At 39.2% G+C, this 7524-nt stretch overlaps 1 protein-coding gene across 9 annotated transcripts in view; it reads left to right on the top strand.

The window, feature by feature from the left end:
• ENOX1 (ecto-NOX disulfide-thiol exchanger 1) overlaps positions 1 to 7524 on the top strand; it is a 381250-nt gene that overhangs the window by 297559 nt on the left and 76167 nt on the right. The gene's annotated exons all lie outside the window — the stretch shown is intronic.

Genomic DNA, 7524 nt, shown 5'->3' on the forward strand with positions numbered 1-7524 from the left:
AAGAGAAAGAGAAAGAGAAAGAGAAAGAGAAAGAGAAAGAGAAAGAGAAAGAGAAAGAGAAAGAGAAAGAGAAAGAGAAAGAGAAAGAGAACTCTAATTGTTACTAATTTTTAACATGTCTATTCATGGCTGCTCAAGCAAGAGGCTTGATGGTACTTAGAAGGGTGGAGCCTGCTGCCACCTCTCATATGCAAGTTAAAAACAAAAACCAAGACAATGTACCATTTGGAGGACAATGCAGTTGTTACATTGTAGGTTCTGAATCACACCCCTAATCTTTACATAAAAGAGTAAGTCCTAAAGGCTTTTCTGCAATATTTTTCTGCTCTCTCAGTTCCTTCAGAAGTTAGGGCTGAAGGCAGAAGCTTGGATGGACTTGCCTGGGTTAGGAGAGCAATCCCTGGAAGCTCCTTCATATGTTAGTGGAGAGCTCAGCATCTCAGAAGATAATTCACCCCAGGGTACATGTCCTTCTAATTTAAGATCTTAGATGCCTGAGTTTAGGAAGAAAGATTCTGGGCCAAAGGCATTTGATTTCTGAGGACATATGTTCAGTGAGTAAATTTTAAAGACCAGCTAATTCTCTTGGTAATTTGCTACTCAATGCCATCTTCCATCTCAGCATCTAAAAGGCAGTGTGAGGAGCAGAGACACAGGCACCATGCATGGCCATGCTGTTTAGTTCACACCAGGACCTCTATAGTTTTGTGTGCAACAGCCAGCCCTAGGACTCAGAAATGCCTTCTTCAGCTGCATTAAAAAAAAATCCCCCACTGTCAGCAGGCTGAACTTCAGTTAAATCAGTCTAAATTAGCCTGTTTGTCACCAACTGTTGTAGAACATCTGTCACTTGGAAATAGAGATTCCTGTAGTTTCAGGTGGAAACTTGCAGTTTTGGCTAACTGGTTTGTTCCTGTAATGTGCTGAATGCTGAACGTAAAAAAACAGAAACAGGTCTGGCTTCAAAACACAAGTTTCAGAGTGCCACAGTCACAGCAATGTCTGGAAGGAGAGAGTTTCTGACAGATATGGCCTAGGAGGACAAGGTCGGCAAAAAAACAGGCTCAGGGAAAGGTGTTACACCTGTGGATTTTATAAGAACAACTTTTATGAACTTTCCAGATGCTCCACATTGGCTATTTTATAAACATCATAAACATCGGCCATTATTAGCATTAATGTGTCTTATTAAAATTCTCTGCAAACTTGCTATGAACAGATGGATGATGGTTTTGCTTTATACGTGTATATGCCTAAGATTGCTAAACATGGAGACAGTGAAATGAGCTTCCCTTTTCCAAGAATTTTCCTATTTTTGAATTGATCTGGTGAATGTTTTTCATGCCTCCTTTTCCATTTTTCCTGTTTTCCAACAGCCCTGTGTAATCACTTACAATATGTCACTTGCATGATTAAGAAAAATTTGAAAATACTAGATGTCCCAAATAGGTATGTGTAGTGTATTAAATTCTGCAGAATGGCAAAAAAACCATTTCTGCTGTTCTGGAGTAAGGATCCATAAGTCTAGTGTAATGCTGCAGCTGTGTGGCCATTTGACATAAACATTACAGTATTTTTAAAATAGCATGTGGCATTCCTCTGTCATGAACTAGATCAGAAGTCCAACTCTGAGCTGACCATTCTGGACTTTCTTTGCAGTCAGCAGAGAAAAACAAGCATCTCCAGGGAATGAGTCATCAGACTGACTTCAAGGTGCTCTTCCATGAGTTGTATCATCCCTTAGAGATGCCATTTTTTCTCTTCTACCCATAGCAAATTTGTAGGGGACCTAGCTCAGAACCAGATGTCTAAGATTTTTCATGCCTTGTTCAGAGCACTTTAATCCCACTTACTGTGTGTAGTCTTGATACAGAAGGATGTGGTGTAAGCAAAGAACTTGAAGTTAGATAGAAATGCAAGAACTGTAGCAATGTTATGAGGAGTGAGGAAGAAATATGTTAAGAAAATGGGCTTCAAGTGCACTTACCTGGAACACACGCGCACACTGTCTACATGGGTCTCAGTATAAAATGCTTTCTTTCTAATGAGGATTAGTGTGGCCAGAACATTTCATCTTATGCCCCAACTACTAAAGGTACTGAAATCCCTGCTACAGATTTCTGCCTGGAGGTATTCAGAAGATTACCAAGTGGATTACCCCTAAAAATTTGGGTCAAGTGTTCAGCACATGAATTAATTACCTGACTAAGATACTTGTGCCAGGATAATCTGTGAAATAAAGTGTATTACTGCTGTCACACCACCAATTTACAGCCCCTGATTTAAGTTCTACAGGGAGTCTTAGCCTTGTTATGGTGCTTCTTCAGTTATTTAAGATATAAAGAGAGAAAAATATCCAATTCCTTCTTTTTTATTGAATTGCATAGTTTCTTCTAGATTTGAATCCGTGCCTCAAATATTAATTGTTTTCCAGGATTTTGGATAGTTCTGTCATTGTGGTTTGGTTTCTGAATTCTTCCACTTCACTTCTACAGCACAGTTACATGTGACACTGCTCCCTGACTCTCCATGCATCTCTGTTTCATTTTCTCCCAAAACACCTTTTCAGCCTAAGGCTTATAGATTTGATCTTCATATTTCAGAAAAATGGAAGCCCTAGAGACATCCATATTGTGCTGTTTTTTAGACGACACCAAAGTTGCAATTCTCTGACTTTCTCTTCCATGAACTGTAAACTTTGTCTACCTCTTGTTGAGACTATTAGACTATTTAGCACAGTCTTCCTTGACAACATTTTCTAAAGTACCTATAGGTAAGTGAAGATCCAAAATCCCATATTCAAAGATTAAATTGATATCTCAGGAGTCAGACACACAAGGGGATTGAAGTGTTCCCGTATGCAATGAACAGAAGTGCCCCACAGCTGGGTACTGAGCTGCTTATGACAGTCACTTCTTTGGTCTCTTTGTCGATTTTATTAATGGATGACTTTTCATGGGACTTAGGCCTATCAATCAGTCTCTCATCTGCCTGTGGAGGAAACAGTGAGAGGGTGGTTTTTATCATGGAGCCCCCTGGCTGGAGTACTTCCTTGTGACTTGGTGGCTTTCACTTTCATTCTCTCCTTGACCTTCAGGGAATTTCAGTGCCTAGTGATCAGGACGATCTTTTGGAAAGATATTTTTAAATACCCCGAATGCCAGTGAAGGAACTGAACTGAAACATCCTTCCTTCCAATAGTGCTCTAAATGGTGAGGTCTGGTGCTCTGACAGGGGGTTTTGACTTTCCTTAGGGTGTTTGACAGATGTCTTTTAGGCACCTAATCTGTAACAGTGCCAGCTGGAGGGAGATGTCTCTCTGCCTTCTGTAACACCACACTGAACAGAGAGAAGAGCTGCATCTATGGCACATCTCCATCCAAAGGGTGCGTTTGCATAGTCTAGCAGCTAGTTAAGACAGTGGTCTTATATGTATTCCCAAGCATGAAGCCCTTCCCCTGTACTTTGTAGGACACCTGAGCTTTAACCCACCACAGTTGATCACAGATAATCACGTCTTAGAACTTATGTTAAAAGGCCTGAGTGTCAAAATTCAGGTCTGAAGGTGTGAATGGACACAGGTTCATCCTACAGGTCAAAATGAAGTGTAAACCTACAGAGTCATTTATTCCTGTGTAGCTAATCACAGACGTGTCCTTATGTCCTCATGGATGTGATACTGCTGGAAGGGAAAGCCAGTTCCCAGTGACCCTGGGATCCCTTTGTTCATTAGCTGGCATCAGGGAGAAGAGATCTGCTGCAGGTTTTCACCCCACCTTGGCAAGCAGTAATTACCTCACTGACTCACAGTAAGCAATTTTTAAAAATAGAACATAGACCCCCTAAATCACTTTGACAAGTTTAAAGGTTGCATCCAGAATTTCATTCACAGCATCTGACAATGCTACTGTTGGCATTAGGCAACCCAGTGACAATCCAGTGTATCAATAATCCCCAGCACTCAGTATTCCAGGCCAGTATACACCATTAGGCCATGCTAATATTTCCAAGGGACCTTGTGGATGAGCTACATATTGACACCTTTTTTTTTTTTTTTTTTTTCCATTTCAGCTACTAAATATTATGCTATCATAAAAAGGTAGTAAAAACAAAACTGTTACGAAGTTTAATACTATTTATAAATGACAGGATGCAATCTTCAGTGTACTTCTGGAGTATTTGTAAATTGTAAAATAGATTTTCCATTAACTAGAAAGAAAATGTTGGGATCTTTTTCTTGGTACAGTTCTAATTGTGGTCAGAGACCAAAACCTTGTAAGTTTTGGCCACTTAGGAAGTTTTAAAATACAAGGATTCCTATCTGTAGATAAAAGTGGCATTATTAATTCTTTCAAATAAGGAAAGAGACAGCATATGAGTGAGTCCCTACTTTGCCTGGACAATAAGTTGACTTCTGAAAAGGTCAGGAAAAGCACTGCTATTTTCATTATGTCACTGGTGTACCTTTGCCACAAAAGCCATGGTGGTGACAGAGGAAAAGCCATCTATATGTGAGTGGTATCCCAGTCTTGTAAGGATCTGTGATCAGCACGATATGCTGTGGTGCTCTGAATCTAACAGGTCCCATGTAGGAGCACTACGCCACTATGCTGATATGGGTGAGCGGGGAAGTAGAGACGCATACAGAGCAACTGGAGTATTAGGTACCACCTTAAAGCAAGTACCGAGCATTACCAGGCAGATTTTTCTGACAACTCTACCTGCATTGCATCCTTCGATTTTTTGAAAATGGTCTCAAGTCTGCATAGTCCATTTCCAGTCATCATGTAGATATTCTTCCTATCTTGCTATTGAGAGAAACTAGTTTTCACTCCACAGCTCAATATACAGGATACCTGCCACTTCTTTCTGTTGCCAGTAAGCTTGTTTGCTTCCCTATGCTCTTGCATCTCATGTAAAGGTGCACATGAAGTAAAAACAAAGAGATACTCATCTTTCAGGAAATCTTGAAATAAAAGAAACCTGGAATTATGAGATTATGCAGTTTACCTGCTTAGCTTGTTGTTAAGCATCCTTAGCCCTTTTGCTTGTGACACAGGACATGAGGCTAGCTACAACTTTGAGCTGATTCAGTAGGGCTGTTCAGTAAGAAGAATCAAAAGTTTAGGAGAAGACTGTGTGCCATGTCCCCCTCCTTGTGAAGGTCAGGATTGCCACCTTGAGTTTTCTGTCCCTTCCTACTGAAGGACTTTAGCGGTGTATTAAAGTACTCCTTTTTTAAATATCTGGTAGATATCTGATATAAATTTCCCTCCACCCCCAACCCCCCAAAATAATTTGTAGTTAAATAATTCTGAAGGAAAATGCATCTCAGAAAACTGAATAAAATTCTCCTTTCTTCAGGTTTATTCATTTTCATTCTCTGATCTCTATGGATATGATTTAATCTGTTTTAACATTATCAGTGCCTTCACAAATAGAATCTGAAATTTTAATATAAAAAGAAGAAAAATGTTTAAAATATTTTTTGAGCTTTCCTCAAAAAAGGATTGAGATCAGTTTTGTTTTTTTCAATACAGGTTTACTTCAAAAGTTGCTCTCTTACTTTAGAAAAGGTAGAAATTACATTGATATGATGGTGATTACTAAAATTACCATCTTATCTGATTTGCTTTAAATTCTGTACTGCAGTCCTTTTCCCTAATAATCCTTCCACTTTTGAGTATATTCTCTTAGTACTAAAAATGAAGACAGTTTCATTACAGACATTGAAAACATGCTGGTTAAAATTCTCTTAGAAGTCAGACTTTTTATATACATTCATGCTTTCTGAGTATTCTTTCAATTGCTTTGCATTAATAGCAACTTTTAAAAGGATTTTCCTGCTCTTTAATTGTCTGGTCTTGCAGTCTTTCTTTCATTTGCCAGTGACTAATTCAAAAATATGAGCTTACTTTATGTGCAATTTTTAGGTCATAATTAAGCTCTTTGTGAAAGAGATTGAGTCATATAATGTGTTTTTACAGTGCAGCCCAGATCTCAGTCGGTGTCATAGAATGCCACTATAATACAAATAAAAACATTAATCATTCATGTCATTAGTTGCCACTATTACTTTCTACCTTGATGTATTTCTAAAAAAAACCCAAAACAAAACAAAACACCAAAATAACCTCCACAATCCATCCAGTCCCATTGGATTAGCTCAATTAGTCAGTGTGCTCTTTGCTTGCTTCTGTACTGATAATTTGTCCAGTAAAGCTCAGCTGGGTATCTCCATTCTTTTTCACTTGTCCTCCCATTTTCCATCTCATGTACACATGTTCTCAAAAGCATTTCTATCCAGAATGCTGCAGCAGTGGCAGAGAAAGAGATGAAAGATTCCATATCTATTTTACCTTGCAGTCTTATAATTCCTTACCCCTTTCTGGCAGTAGAACCCTTTGTGGCTGCAACATGTAGTTTTTCAGATAGCTTATTCCTTTGTGTTTCATTTTCTTTGAATTTCATCATTCCTTCCACTGTATTTAGTCTTCACTCCCCCTAAAGTCAATAGGAATTTTGGTAATGATTTAAGTGTGGCCAGAATTTCAATAGAAGCTCTTTTCCTGTTATTTTTAAGACTTTTTTTTTTTTTTTTTTTTTTAGCAAATTAAAAGCACTGCCTCCCAAGAAATTTCAGTCTGATGCCCCATTTTGACAACTCATGCCACTTGCCTGGATCCTGCAGGATCTCCTAAATGATGAAGCAAGGTTCAAAGCAAAGAAGCATGTGTTTGAATCACGTAGAAACCTGTGCTTGGTTTTGAGTTGCCTCCCTGAGTAGAGACGGAGGTAAGGGCCTGATGCTTCACAGAACGGAACTATAAATGTTGTATGGAAATGAACAATAAGGGGTGAGAGTAAGCAAAGAAGGAAAGATAGAGGTTTCAACCCAAAGGTTTTCTGCTTTGTCTGTGCATATCATGTGGCTTGCACATCTAAAACTGTTCCGTCTGCTTATAAGTGATGAGTAAACCTTATAAATGTGAATATGAATATGAATAACCCTATGAAACTATGTTTGAAATGCATACTTCCTTTAACAGGCACTAGTCTTGCTTCATGTCAAGTCACTGGATTTATCCCAGATGGTGTAGTTCATGATAATGACAGAGGTATTATGGGGTCAGAGAAGACTTTTGGAAAGGGAAAAACTATGTGAGTGGTAAAGATAGTGTCACGTCCTGCTCAGACGAGGGGGACAAATGACTCAGATTCGCAAATCCCCAGTGGAGCGGACAACAAGTCTCCAAGTCCAAGCATTTATTAACTACCCACAATGTACTAATTGAACACATGATAATTGCCTAAGTATATAGCAAGTTGTGGTGAGCAATACAATATGCCTTGCATTTCTTAATGGGAAAAGGAAAAGAGGGAAATAGAGGGAATGGGGGAATAAAAATCACTGATCTGGGTTCCTGCACTGATCCCGCCAGCGAGGGTTCCAGGAGGCAGCCGTCTTTTTTGCTGGCATCTGTCTTCTTTGCTTCACTGCTCTCTCCAGGACCGCCCCCCCCC

This window comes from Athene cunicularia, assembly GCF_003259725.1.
Source record: "Athene cunicularia isolate RWA chromosome 1 unlocalized genomic scaffold, athCun1 chr1_part1, whole genome shotgun sequence".
NCBI lineage: Eukaryota > Metazoa > Chordata > Aves > Strigiformes > Strigidae > Athene > Athene cunicularia.